Genomic DNA, 16,263 nt, shown 5'->3' on the forward strand with positions numbered 1-16,263 from the left:
TACAATATCTATTCACCTTTTTATTTATATATACATATTTTATTATAAAATGTATCTTTTTTTTAATTTAAAACGCGTTAATATTTTAAAAATAAAAAATTTGATCAGCTTTCACACAATTCAAATTTGAGAAAAATAAATATAAAAAAAATCCTATTTTATATTAATCCTTACATGATTTTAGGAATGATTCTATAAATTTTGTTAAAGTTCTTAATTAATACTAAAATTTAACATTTTGTCCTTCAATCAAATATTCAAATTAATAAGGTTTGAATTTAAAATTTTAGTCAATCAAGGACCAAAACCAAAGTTTTCCAATAAAAAAATTCAGCATATGTGAGTGAAAAGTAAATGTATGATGGTGACGTGCATGGTGCTCTTGTTACATTTATAGGGTGATTGCTATTTAAACATTTATTTTTACTTTTCATTCATTACTGTTAGTTTTTGTCCTTTGATCCTTTTTACTCATTTAGTTTGACGATAAAAAATTAAGAGAGATGTAGAATGTAAAAAAGAGTATGTAGACAACACTACTTATAAATTTAAAAGACCCTGCATTTATTCATTAAATGACACATGACAAACTTTATTTTCGTTACTTTATTCTTTATTTAAAAGAAGTCACTTAGTACTATGGTTTAGTGGTATTCCTCTTCACTTGTAACTAAGAGATCTTAGGTTCGATTCTTGCCAAATACTTATTTGAATCACATTATTGTTAACCCATTATGAGGCTAAGCTCACTCCCCTTCTTAGTGTATATAATATCATTTGTTAAAAAAAAAAAAAAAAACATAAAAGTCATTGAACATTTTTGTGGACAAATTACAGTTTTGAGTAATGTGTAAAAACTCTCTACAAGTAATTTAGTAATGATAAATGATTCTTTTCGAGTAACTAACCAAAAAAATAGTAAACAAATTTGATAGCTCTAACATGATTATTTTTTTGTATGAGTAAGTTGCTGATTTCTCCCCTAAAGTTTCACCTAGCTTGTAATTTACCCCCTAAACTTTTAAATTGGAAAATCAAGGACTTGAATTAATTTTTTTGGCCGATTTCTACCATACCGTTAGTTCTCCGTATATTCTATCTAAATTAACATTGACTCTTATCACGTGTGCACCATGTGACTCTCCTTTGAGAACAAAAAAGGTCACTTCACTAGACATTCAGACACAAAAGCTATAGAATCACACAGATTTAAACAGGTCAACATTTTAGATATCTAGGAGTTTTCAATTATTTTAAAGAACGAAACGACCAAACTAACTTCACATATTGTGCACTTGTTTTCATTTAACAAAAAATTGGATGGAATGAATGAAAAACTAATAGCAGGGCAAATTGGCCAAGAAAATTAGTTTAAGTGCTTGATCTTCCAATTTAAAAGTTTAGAGGCTAAATAAAAAAATTAGGTAAAAGTTCTAGAGGAGACCAGCAGTTTACTCTTTTTTTTTATTGAAGATGTGGGATTGGGAACTTGGGGGGTGGGGGCTGGTTGGATGCAGAAGAAAAACTTTTTATCAAGGTTGGATATGCACTAGACCCGGCAGTTTTTGATACAACACGAAAACCACAAGAAAGTAATGGGTTTTGGATCAAAACGATAACTAATCGGGTCATTAACGGGTATACAAGTGGGTAACACATGGGTAACCCATTTTGACCCGTTAAGGAAAAAATTATTTTGATAATTTTAAAGTTTAATTACCAAAAGATTTATTATAAAATACAATAGCTATATTAATATATACAATATATTCTATATTAAATATATAGTTTTGTATTATTATTCCATATAAGTTAAAAAAAAATTAGTCATTATTTATTTTTATTATGAGAGTTCCTTATTATCATTACTAGGATAAATTTTACTTAACATGTTGTTGTCCAAAATTAAAATAAACTAGTATATTATTTGTATAGGCAAGAACTAAGAAGACATACATACAAGTATGAAAAATATGAAAATATATATAAACAATCGTGATTCATCCTTATTCCCTCATGAGTAGATAATGGTTACACTTAAATTATCGTTTAGATTTTTAAAATCCTCCAAACCCTCATTGACACACCCCGACCGAGATCGAGGCATGCTAGCTGTCACATGAGGGTGATGTAGTCATGTGCACAGTGCGGAAGCAATAAAGATAAGAAATATACAAATAAATAAAAACCGAAAGCTACTAATGTGCACTAATAAACAGGAAGTACTAGGAGTGCGATACAAGTGTAAATACTCCTAATTAGAGCATAGAAAGTCTAGGTACAGTCTAGTAGGACAAGTACTAATTACACAGTACCAGAAGATGTCCTACAAATATTTTATTCTGTCAAAACCGCCAAGATCCTTAAAGCCACCAACAGCAAATCTACTTAAAACCTGGAGGGGCGTAAAACAGAAAATGTGAGTGGGCAAGAACAAATGTTTTTCAAAACTATTTCATCATTAAAATGCTCTAACCCCTCGTCGTAAAACATGTATAATTTTCCCAGAAATAGAATATAAACATATGCATATATATATATATATATATATATATATATCTCAATTCAAATCATGCTTCACATATTCATAATCATAAGTATGCCATGCCAAGATATAAACAGAATAAGTAGCTCAAGTGAGAATAAATTCATGGAAATCAAGAGTTATATATCTCAATTCAAATCATGCTTCACATATTCATAATCATAAGTATGCCATGCCAAGATATAAACAGAATAAGTAACTCAAGTGAGAATAAATTCATGGAAATCAACATATTAGCCGGAACCACTGTAGAAGTCTGTACGGCTGAATTCATAGCTAATTAGTCAATCTAGCCGGAGTCACTACAATGACCTATACGGCACTAACCACTAAAAGGGTCTATACGACAAGACTGGGTGTAATATAATTATGCTTAATACCATGCTCTCATGATAGCTGGGCGATAAATCGTTGGTCACCAACGAGTTGGAACCACCTATGATGGTCTGTACGACAAGACTGTGCACCTAAATTGGATCCAAAGTGAGCATGTGGTGCGGGAGGTGACATTATATACAGGCATGTGCTATATCTCTGGCTAAATCACAATCACCCTAGGTGCTGGTTTATGAGGTCAACGTTGCTCAATCACATGTCACATTATCGATAATTCACATAAAAAAACATAACTCACCTGGTACTTACCTGAGCATCCACAACACCACAGTTATATATATATGCAAACTATTCAACTCATAGTTTAAGCATAATTCAATAGGCATGGCATTTTCAAAGGATACTTTCATTTAAACACATTTTCTGGGAAATATCAAGTATATAAATATATACTGAAAACCAAAAGCCCACTCACTAGTATGTCGAAGGGTCGTAGCCTCCTAATCGCCTTTGACTGGGCTCGTCCTTGGGATAAGTCTCTCCTATATGCGAAATAACTGAGTTGAGTCCTGAAACCACCGGAAACCCGTCGGAAAAAGCTTTGATATTTCAACAAATTTTAAAACTCGTCGTTCTCGATAATCCAACGTCCAAATTCTTCCAATGAACCACTCCAAGCCTCGTGAGGACCTCCCTAAGCTTCCTATAAGCTTGAAATCCCCCAAAAACACACGATTTTACGATTGCATGAATTGTGACATAAATTGGTTAGGGTTTTAACGAGTTTTCGAAGAAGTTCTTATGTAAAAATGGCACCATTCAACTCGTATGAACCTCAGGAACACGATGGTGTCTTTAAACCCTGGATCTGTAAATTTTCCACCAATTTTTGTTGTTAATCTGTACGGGAGAAAGGAGATAGGGTAAGTTCGAGGGAGAGAGCACGAGAGACAAAAGAAAGAAGGGTACTTTTTGTGTGTGTGGTCCAAATTGGGTCATCAACCAAACAACTAAACTTTAAAAATTTTATTTAGTCCAAACCTTAGCCCATTTACACACACCACTACCAACCGCTCAAGGGCAATTTCATCAATTCACGTTATCGATAACTATAATTCAGGACGGGCTGTGACAATCTACCCACCTTATAAAAATTTCGTCCTTGAAATTTATACAATCATACAATCCACTAATAATCATAAAACAAGTGTGGATACATCTCTCTCATCCAATCCTCTGTCTCCCAAGTAGCCTCTTCCACTGAGTGATTTCTCCATAATACTTTCACTAAATGCACTGTCTTATTCCTCAGCTCCTTATCTTTCCAATCCAAAATAGTCACTGGCTCCTCGTCGTAAGTCAAATCTAGATTAATTTCTAGAGGTTGAGGAAGAATCACATGTGAAGGATTTCCAACATAATGACGAAGCATTGAAACATGAAACACATCATGCACTTTGGACAACTCTGGAGGTAATTAAAGCTTGTACGCAACCTCATTGACTCGCTCGATGATCATATATGGTCCAATGTACCTAGGACTCAGCTTGCCTTTCTTTCCAAACTGTACAACACCTTTCCAAGGTGATATCTTCAGAAATACCCAATCACCTACATTATACCTCTGGTCAGTGGCTTGTTTGTCTGCTAAGCTATTTTATGTATCCTGGGCCGCTTTCAGGTTAGACTTAATTACCTAAACATTTTGAGTAGTCTCGTCCACAATCTCAGAGCCCACTAAAACTCTTTCGCCAACCTCTAACTAACATAATGGCGTTCGACAAGACTTGCCATAAAGTACCTCAAAAGGTGCCATACCAATACTCGAATGGTAACTGTTGTTGTAGGCAAACTCCATCAAATCTAAACAATCATGCCAACAATCGCCAAACTACAGCACTGAAGATCTGAGCATATCTTCTAATGTCTGAATGGTCTTCTCAGATTGCCCATCTATCTGAGGATGATATGTCATACTATAAAGTAATCTCGTACCAAGAGCTTTTTCTCATTTCCACTGTGGAATGGGAAGTGGTTGCATCAACCCAAATGGCTTCTTCCGTTTAGCTTTAACTTGTTGGCAAATGGTACACCTACTCACATATTCGGCAATTTCCCTTTTCATACCCGGCCAATAATAAAATGGTCGAATGGTATGATACATCTTGGTACCTCCTAGATGCATAGCATATGCTGAAACATGTGCTTCATCAAGGATTTCTTTCTTTAACTCTGCGTGATTCAGCACATACATTCTGCTTTCTTGCATAAGCATACCATCAGTTTCTCGAATCCTAAAATCTTTCTTCTTCCCTTGATTCCTTGCTTGAATTATTTCCTGGATCTCATCATAATTCATCTGGGCCTCGAGCACACGATCAATTAAAATTGGTCTAACTTGAAAATTAGCAAGCAATGCTTCCTCTCGATCTTCCACTCCTAACTCCATTCCAGTGGACCTCAAATCGCAAGAAGAGGAACATGACAATCATAGATGGCATTAAGTCTGGCTAGAGTCTTCCTACTAAGTACATCCGCCACTGCATTTGCACGACCAGGATGATACTCAATTGTACAATCATAATCACTAAGTAACTCAATCCACCTCCGCTGCCGAAGATTAAGATTCTTCTGATTAAAAAGATACTGAAGACTCTTATGATATGTAAAGATCTTACATTTCTCACCATAAAGATAATGTCTCTAAATCTTCAAAGTAAAGATGATAGCCGCTAACTCCAAATCATGAGTAGGACAATTCTTCTCATGAGGTTTCAACTGTCTCGAAGCATAAGCAATCACCCTACCATGTTGTATCAATACACAACCCATACCATTCAAAGAAGCATCATTGTAGACCTCAAAATTACCACTATCATCCGGGAGTGTTAAAACAGTGCATGAGTGAGATAATACTTCAATTGTTGAAAACTTTGCTCACAATTATTATTCCACTCAAATTTAACTTCTTTTCTGGTCAACCTCGTTAATGGCAAAGCAATGACTGAAAAATCCTTAATGAACCGTCTATAATAGCCTGCTAGGCCAAGAAAACTCTGCATCTCGGTGACGGTTCGAGGTTGCTCCCAATTCTCCACAGCTGCCGCTTTTTGAGAATCACTTGAATGCCTAGAGCATAAATGACATGTCCCAAAAATGTCACTTGATCCAACCAAAATTGACATTTGCTAAACTTAGCATATAGCTGGTGTTCCCTCAAACTTTTCAACACCAATTTAAGATGTCTAACATGCTCTGCTCTAGTCTTAGAGTATACCAGAATGTCATCAATAAAGACAATGACAAACCTATCCAAATACAGCTGGAATACTCGATTCATTAAATCCATGAAAGCTGCTGGTGCATTAGTTAGCCCAAATGACATCACCAGAAACTTATAATGACCATATCGAGTCCTGAATGCTATTTTAGGGACATCTTCACTTCTAATCTTCAACTGGTAATAACCAGACCTTAAGTTAATCTTAGAAAATACACAGGCACCTCGGAGTTGATCAAACAAATCATCTATACGGGGTAACGGATAACAGATAACGGTTCTTAATTGTTACCCGATTCAATTGCCTATAATCAATGCACAGTTTCAAGGTTCCATCTTTCTTCCTCACAAATAAGACCGGAGCTCCCCAAGGTGAAGTACTAGGTTGAATAAAACCTTTATCCACTAATTCTTGCAACTGAACTTTCAATTCCATTAATTCAGCATGAGCCATTCTATAAGGAGTTAAAGATATAAGATTCGTACCTGGAAGCAGATCAATAACGAACTCCACATTTTTATCTGGCGGCAATCCAGGCAAATCATCAGGAAACACATCTAGAAAATGCCTGACCAGACATACATTCTCCACACTACTAGGAGCATTATCATTCAACACCACATGAGCCAAATATCCCTGACAACCTTTCGACAACAATCTTTTAGCTTTCATGGCAGAAATAACACTATGCCTTACCCCACTAGGCTCTCCTACGAATGTAACTTCAGGTAATCCAGGATGATGGAAAGTAACTATCTTTCCATAACAACCTATCTTGGCACGATTATAATGTAACCAATCAGTGCCCAAAATCACATCAAAATCAACTATGTCTAACAACATAAGATTAGCTAGCATAATAACATCCTCCACCATCAATGGACATCCTGGATATACCCGATCCACAAAACATTTATCCCCTCTAGGCATAGAAAACTCTAAATCGTATCCTAGAGGTGTAGGATGAGGTTGCATCATTTGAGCAAATGTATGAGAAACAACAGAATGTGTAGCACCACAATCAATCAATACTCTAGCAAAATGACCATATTTAACGTACCCATTATTAAGTCAGGATTGTTCTGAGCATCTTGCAGTGTCATGTTATGGATACGTCCCTGATTATGCTATCGTCCACCATGACCTCTGTTAACATGAACACCACGTCCTTGTCTTAGCTGACCAGACTGCCTCAAAGATCCTACACTACTAGCAGGAATTTCTACCTATTAGGGTTGTCCCCCCCTGGTACCATTGGGATCCACCTGCTGAATGTGGCTGATATGGCATAAAACTTCCCTGATACTGAGGGTAACCACCTTGATAATGAGATTCCTAAGAGTACTGATATTGTCCTGAAGTATAAAGAGTTACGTTGCCCTGATAATGATAAGCACCTCCTCGTCCAATCCAGTCTGGGCATAACCACTGGGTCCTGAAGCTTGCTGGGTCGGCGCAGGTGGTGGTAAAGAAGGCTGTTGGGGCCTCTTCTGATTCTGAGAGCAATGAGTAGCCTTATGCCCCATCTATCCACAAGTATAACATGCACTTTTGCCTCTCCTACACTCCCCAAAATGCCTATTATTACACCTGCGGCATAAAGGAGTACTTAAACCACCTGAACCACCAAAGTCCATTTTCCTCTGAAATTTCGGGCCTTCAAAAAATCTACCACCTCTCCTCATGATATTAGAGTTCAAGCCTCCACTAGAAGAGTTGGAACTGCCACCGCTTCTCTTAAAACTCTGGGTCTTACGAGGTCCCTGAGATGATTGACCTTTACCTTTATCATATCGCCTCTGGTTCCCGTTCTTTTCTTCTTCATCTTCACTTTCACTGGGCATGTTCTCTGAGTCCTCAATCCATAGTAAAACCTCATAAAACTCCTGGTAAGTGGCACAGGGAGTCGATGTCGCTATAGAATGCCATTTCTTCTTAGTACCCAACCTAAAACGATGGAGCATCTCGACCGGATTAGTAGCAACCTCCGAATCATATCGAGACAAATCAGTGAACTTCCAGTAATACTCATTCGATGACATATGTCCTTGTTTCAGATGCGTAAACTCTTGTTTCTTACGATCAATATACTCAGGAGGAATGAACCTTTTCCGAAACAACTGTTTAAACACTTCCCAATCTGCAACAACCTCTGGTGGCATCTGATATGACTCATGTCTCACCAGGATGCAAGCTCTGGACCCAAAACCTAGGTAGTCGTCTCGACCCACCTATCAGGATGAAGATTCCCTTGACTCTGCATCACCATGAAAGTCTTCTCGACATGCTTAAGCCACTTCTCCGCTCCATCATGTCCTTCATTTCCCATGAAATGATTCAGCTTCAGATTATGTACAGTTTCAAGAGGTGTCCTTTAAGGAGAACGGAGCGAAGACTGAATGGCATTAGCTATAGCTTCCCCTAATTGAACAATATCAGGAAAACTAGGCTCAGCTGAGTGAAGTGGCTCTCTACGAGGCGGCATAGTTCTGACAGAAGACAACACAAGGATTAGAATATTCATTAACTATACAAGACTGTTAAACCTAGGCTCTGATACCAAACTGACACACCTCGACCGAGATCGAGGCATGCTGGTCGTCACGTAAGGGTGACGTAGCCATGTGCAAAGTGCGGAAACAATAAAGATAAGAAATATACGAATAAGTAAAAACCGAAAGCTACTAATATACACTAATAAACAGGAAGTACTAGGCGTGAGATACAAGTGTAAATACTCCTAATCAGAGCATAGAAAGTCTAGGAGCAGTCCAGTAGGACAAGACTAATTATACAGTACCAGAAGACGTCTTACAAATATTTTATTCTGTCAGAACCACCAAGATCCTCAAAGCCACCAACAGCAAGTCTACCTAAAACTTAAATGGACGCAAAACAGAAAATGTGAGTGGGCAAAAACAAATGTTTTTCAAAACCATTTCATCATTAAAATGCTCTAACCCCTCGCCGTAAAACATGTATAATTTTCCCAGAAATAGAATATAGACATATGCATAAATATATATATATATATATATATATATATATATCTCAATTCAAATCATGCTTCACATATTCATACTCATAAGTATGTCATGCCAAGATATAAACAGAATAAGTAACTCAGGTGAGAATAAATTCATGGAAATTAACATATTAGTCGGAACCCTTGTAGAAGTCTGTGCAGCTGAATTCATAGCTCATTAGTCAGTCTAGCCGGAGTCACTACAATGACCTATAAGACACTACACTGCACATAAGTCGGAACCACTAAAAGGGTCTGTACGACAAGACTGTGCACCTAAATTGGATCCAAAGTGAGCATGTGGTGCGGGAGGTGACATGATATACAGGCTTGTGCTATATCTCTGGCTAAATCACAATCACCCTATATGCTGGTGTATGAGCTCAACGTTGCTCAAACACATGTCACATTATCAATAATTCACATAACAAAACATAACTCATCTAGTACTTACCTAAGTGTCCACAGCACCACAGTTATATATATATATATATATATATATATATGCAAACAATTCAACTTATAGTTTAAGCATAATTCAATAGGCAAGGCATTTTCAAAATATACTTTCAATTAAACATATTTTCTGGGAAATATCAAGTATATAAATATATACGGAAAACCAAAAGCACACTCACTGGTATGTCGAAGGGTCGTAGCCTCCTAGTCGCCCTTGACTGCGCTTGTCCTTACGATAAGTCTCCCCTATATGCGAAACAATTGAGTTGAGCCCTGAAACCATCGGAAACCTGCTGGAAAAAGCCTCGATATTCCAGCAAATTTTAAAACTCGTTGTTCTCGATAATCTGGCGTCCAAATTCTTCCAACGAACCACTCCAAGCCTCGTGAGGACCTCCTTAAGCTTACCTATAAGCTTGAAATCCCAAAAAACACATGATTTTACAATTGCATGAATAGTGATATAAATCGGGTTAGGGTTTTCACGAGTTTTCGAAGAAATTCTTACCTAAAAATGGCACCATTCAACTCGTATGAACCTCAAGAACACGATGGTGTCCTTTAAACCCTCGATCTGTAAACTTTCCACCAGTTTTTGTTGTTAATCCGTATGTGAGAAAGGAGAGAGGGTGAGTCTGAGGGAGAGAGCACGGGAGAGAAGAGAGAGAAAGGTACTTTTTGTGTGTGTGGTCCAAATTGGGTCATCAACCGAACAACTAAACTGTAAAAATTTTATTTAGTCCAAACTTTAGCCCATTTACACACACCACCACCAACCGCTCGAGGGCAATTTCGTCAATTCAGGTTATCGATAACTATAATTCGGGACGGGCTGTGACACTCATGAATAATTTTTTTATTTGAGGGAAAAATTAATAATAATTATTGTAGAAGTGTAAAAAATGTAAAAAAAAAAAAAAAAAAAAAAAAAAGCAATCACTCATAGTGACAAGCTTTACAACTTTCATGAAGGGGTCAGCTTCGAAATCCAACATTATAATCCATAAACCTTTAATTTATATTTAACCGTCGATTATCATTTACGCTTTATTCTTCTTACTGAATTTCATTTTAAATTTTTTTTTTTTAAAACATGATCATCTGGCGAATGTAAGAAGATGAACGGTTCAAATCTTTGATATCACGTTTCAATATTTACGGTTAACTGAAATACGAGTCGATGTCATATAGTTTGTAGTAACTTTATAAACATCAAGCAATATATTCACTAACCGTAACCTCTGAATATATATAATATCAATGATCCAAACCGTTCATCTTCCTGCATCCTCTAATAGATCATGTTTTCAAAAAAGAATATCTGAAAAAACAAAATTTGATAAGAACAATGAAATATAAATGTAAACAACAATCAACGGTTAAATTTTGATCTATGATTTATATGATTATAGTGGTGAATTTCGAAGTTAAGCACTTCATGAAAGTTGTAAAGCTTATCATTACGAGCGTTTATATATATTTTTTTCTATATTTTTTACGCTTCTACATTAATTAAAAAACTATTAAAGACTTTACTTAATTAATTAAGCTATTCATTAATTTATACCCATTTTGTTTCAGAAGCAATGAATGCTAGAGATTCAGATTCAGTAAACCTTAGTGGTGAGAAGTCTGTGGAGATTATAATGGGAACAGAACGAGATATTGGAAGTGAAAGTATAGACAATACAAATACGAGTCTTGTAAAGAAAATGCTAAAGCAATCAATTTAGGTAAGCAAAAATATACTTAATAAAAACATGCGTTTTTATGTTTTGGATGTGACAATATGGTATGTATATACTTATTTAGTATTATGTTTTTCATTTGATTATTTATTGGTTTAAAATATATTTTCCTTAACAGGTAAAACTGGTCAAGTCATATTATCTGTTAATATTACTGGGTCGATTTCTGGTTGAGTCATTTTACCCGTTTATTTTAACGAGTGTTACACAACACGACCCATTAAGATATCGGGTATGACACGAAAATGATACGAATATAGAAAACACGACATGAATGCAAGGTCTTTCCCACATTTGTTTTGCAAATACATTTAATCGTGACCCCATGACACACCCTAACCCGAAGACTAGGACATGCTGGCCGTCACGTGAGCGTGACGTAACCATAACGCAAGCGGAAACGATTTAATAAAAAAAAAACGAGTCAACGAAAACCACTAATTGCAGTTATTTACAACCTAGCATTCTATGTGCATAAGAGTGTACTAAACACACATAAACAGAGCATAAGCGTCTAGGTGCAGTCAAGTAGGACCATAACTATTTTACAACACCCTCGGGTGAATCCTACATTTATTTAGTCTGTCAGAACGCCGAAGCAGTCCTCGTAGGCCACCAACGCCTCAACTATCAACTAGAACCTGGAGGGGCGAAAAACAGAAAACGTGAGTGGGCGAAAATAAAGCTTTTCCAAAACATTTCATAAATCCACATTTATAACCCCTTTTTGGAAAACCTGTATACTTTCCCAGAAAAATAGTATATAGCATATATATCTCAACTGTCTCGATCAACAATCTTATAGCAGATTCAATAAAGAATGTACCATGCCAAATTCAGCAGTTTAGTATGAATGCATTGACATAATATAAATCAGGTAAAAGAAATAATCAATCGGAGGCCCTCTAATAGCCCTGAACGGTTGAACCTAGAGCTCAACATCTATCAATCTCACTCTCTGCCGGAGTCACTCCGCGTGACCTGTCCGGCTTTCTGCACATAAGTCGGAACCACCTAATGCAGTCTGAACGACTCATGGTAATATTCGCTCTAGTGCTTCTCTCATCAATCATCTGTATACAATAACCTAAGGTCACCCACCAGTCATAATCTCACTAACACTCTACGATTGGCCCGTCGTACCCACTCCGCGTGGACTGTACGACCAGCATCTACTTGGATCCAAGGCGAGCGTGCGATGCGGTGAATACTATAAGCACTAAACCATGGTGCAGGATATGAGCTCAATATATCATCATCCTCAACATAACAGTAATTAAATACTTACCTGTGCGTCCACAGCACCATCATACATATGTGCATCATACGACAGTTCATAATATCCATAACATTCTATGCATGGCAATCACATCATATTTCATTTCATTTCAGTATATTTTTCATTTAAATTTGATTTCTGGGGAAATCGAGTATATAGGTATATATAAAAACAAATGCCCACTCACTGGTATGTCGCCGGGTCGTAACCCCCTTGACGCCCCTGGATGTGCTCGTCCTCGTTAAAAGTTCCACCTAGAAGTGAAATAACTTAAAACAATCATTTAACGCACAATTAACGCACCTAAACCAAACTAGGTAATTAAATTCTTCATACGATGCTCAAATTGGGTATATGAATACACCACAGTGACCTACACAACCTCAGGATCATCCCCATATTTTTAAAATAATTTTTGGATGCTCCACGCGCCCCCACGCGCCTGACGTGGCACGGACATACGCGCGGCCCACGCGCAGCCACGTGCCAGGCACACTGACGGCTACAGTGAACGGCGTTAGGAATATTCCCGGAATATTCCGTTAAAAACTAACGGTTTCCGTTAAAGTTAACTAACGGCGTCGGAATATTCCGTCAAACTTGACGGAAGATTCCCTGTCTTCTCCGGCGAGTCGCCGGTCGCCGGCGGCTGTTCGCCGGTTTCTGGAAAATTTTCAAATCCACTATTCTCCTTCGTTTTTCAACCAATTTCTTCGCATTTTATACCAAAATGAAGCATTTAACATGTACTATCACGTTGGAAGGGTTTTAGGGCCTAAAAACAACTAGATCATACCTTCCAAAATTCCTCAAATTCGGCCAAACTCGAACCCAACGATCCCAACGTCCAAACTTTCCAAACTTCACACCCCGAGCTTCGTGGGAACCTCCTAGAGCTCCCTATGATCTTAGTTTGGCCTAAAAATCAACAAACACAAAGTTCATGAATAGTGTCATTTCACGGGCTTGAGTTTTCTACGTGAAATCGTGGGAAATCTTACCTGAAAACAATACCAATGTGTTCGTATGGTCCTCACAAACATGATGGTACTTTCCTCATCCTGAAACTGTGAAGTTTTCGAGAGTCTTGGTATTGGTCCGAGAGTTTGAGAGAGAATGAGGGAGTGTGAGAGTGACTGAGGGAAAGATGAGGAAGAGAGAGAGAATGAGACATGGATCCAGAATTGAGGGAATGATTTAGGGGGTAGGGTCCCACCTAAAGTCCAACACAGATAATTTAACACATACTAATAACAATTCTAACCCTAGTTTAGGATCTTAGTGTAAAACAAACACCAAAATTACGTACCTTAATCCCGTTTAAGGGCGTTTCCGTAATTTCACGTCATCGGAATTTATAATTCCGGGACGGGCTGTGACAATCTCCCCTCCTTATAGAATTTCGTCCCCGAAATTCCAGTCACCAACCAGAACATCAAAACTCATAGAATAATCTCGGATACATATCTCTCATCCGTTCTTCTGTCTCCCAAGTAGCTTCTTCCGCTGAATGGTTCCTCCACAATACTTTTACCAAGCTCACGGTCTTATTCCTCAAAGTCTTATCTTTCCAATCCAGTATAGTCACTGGTTCCTCATCATATGTCAAATCCGGATTAATTTCCAATGGTTGAGGAGGAATCACATGTGAAGGATCTGACACATAATGCCGAAGCATCGAGACATGGAACACATTATGTACCTTAGACAACTCTGGAGGTAGCTCCAACCTGTAAGCAACTTCACCAATCCTCTCAGTGATCTCATAAGGTCCAATGTACCTGGGACTTAGCTTTCCTTTCTTTCCAAAACGAACCACACCTCTCCAAGGCGATAATTTCAGAAAAACATAGTCGCCCACATTATACATTCTGTCCGTGGTATGACGATCCGCTAGGCTCTTTTGTCTATCCTGGGCCACTTTCAGGTTAGATTTAATTACCTGAATATTCTGAGTAGTCTCATCTACAATCTCTGGCCCTTCAAGTATTCTTTCACCAACCTCTGACCAACATAATGGCGTACGGCAAGCTTTACCATAAAGTGCTTCAAATGGAGACATTCCAATACTCGAATGAAAACTATTATTATAGGCAAACTCCATCAAATCCAAACGATCATGCCAAGAATCACCAAATTGCATCACAGAGGATCTCAACATATCCTCGAGTGTCTGAATAGTTCTCTCCGACTGACCATCTGTCTGTGGATGATAAGCTGTACTGTAAAGCAATCTAGTACCCAAAGCTTCTTGAAAAGCTATCCAAAACTTAGAAGTAAATCTTGGATCTCGATCAGAAATAATATTCACTGGGACACCATGATACTTTACAATCTTCGATATGAATAACTGAGCCAACTTATTTAAAGGATACTTCTCCCTTACTGGAATAAAATGTGCTGATTTGGTAAGTCGATCTACAACCACCCAAATGCCATCAAAACCATTTTGTGTACGTGGCAACTTATACACAAAATCCATCGTTATATTCTCCCATTTCCACTGGGGAACGGGAAGTGGTTGCAATCTCCCAAACGGCTTCTTTCTTTCAGCCTTAACCTGCTGGCAGACAATACACCTACTCACATACTCCGCAATCTCCCTCTTCATACCCGGCCAATAGTAGAATGGTCGAATGGTATGATACATTTTAGTTCCTCCTGGGTGCATAGCATAAGCCGAACAATGTGCTTCATCCAAGATTTCTTTCTTCAGTTCCTCATTATTAGGCACATACATCCTGTTCTCTTGCATAAGCATACTATCAGATTCTCGGATCTTGAGATCTTTCTTCTTCCCTTCCTTTCTTAAACTGATCAATTCTTGAATTTCTTCATCCAACGATTGAGCTGCAAGCACCCGATCAATTAAAATTGGCTTGACTTGAAAATTGGCAAGAAAAGCTTCACTTTGCTCTTCCCATTCTAATTCTACTCCAGTAGATCTCAACTCTGCCAGAAGAGGAACACGACTGGCATACAAAGCATTAAGTCGCCCTTGAGGTTTTCTACTCAGAGCATCAGCTACCACATTTGCACGACCCGGATGGTACTCAATCGTGCAATCATAATCACTTAACAATTCCAACCATCTTCTCTGACGAAGATTAAGATCATGCTGAGTGAAAAGGTACTTAAGGCTTTTATGATCTGTAAAGATCTTACATTTCTCGCCATAGAGATAATGTCTCCAGATCTTCAAAGCAAACACAATAGCTGCTAACTCAAGATCGTGAGTCGGATAGTTTCTTTCATGAGTCTTCAACTGCCTAGAAGCATAGGCAATCACTCTACTATGCTGCATCAAAACACAACCCAAACCATTCAAAGAAGCATCACTATAGATCTCGAAGTTACCATTATCATCAGGAAGTACTAACACAGGTGCATGAGTAAGGCAATACTTTAACTGCTGGAAACTTTGCTCACAACTTTCATCCCATTCAAACTTAACATCCTTCCTGGTTAACTTCGTTAATGGCAAGGCAATCATAGAAAAGTCTTGAACAAACCGTCTATAATAACCTGCCAAACCAAGAAAACTCCGCACCTCAGTGACCGTTCGAGGTTGTTCCCAATTTTCCACTGCT

At 37.7% G+C, this 16,263-nt stretch overlaps 1 long non-coding RNA gene across 1 annotated transcript; it reads right to left on the reverse strand.

The window, feature by feature from the left end:
* Window positions 1-11,814: 11,814 nt before the first annotated feature.
* LOC139195159 (uncharacterized) lies at window positions 11,815-13,683 on the reverse strand. The gene is made up of 3 exons (XR_011579790.1): window positions 13,470-13,683; window positions 12,861-12,927; window positions 11,815-12,035 (listed from the first exon to the last, which is right to left on the reverse strand). It is a non-coding gene; the product is annotated as an uncharacterized lncRNA (long non-coding RNA).
* Window positions 13,684-16,263: the final 2,580 nt, after the last annotated feature.

Source organism: Malus domestica, chromosome 04 (genome assembly GCF_042453785.1).
Source record: "Malus domestica chromosome 04, GDT2T_hap1".
Taxonomy (NCBI): Eukaryota; Viridiplantae; Streptophyta; class Magnoliopsida; order Rosales; family Rosaceae; genus Malus; species Malus domestica.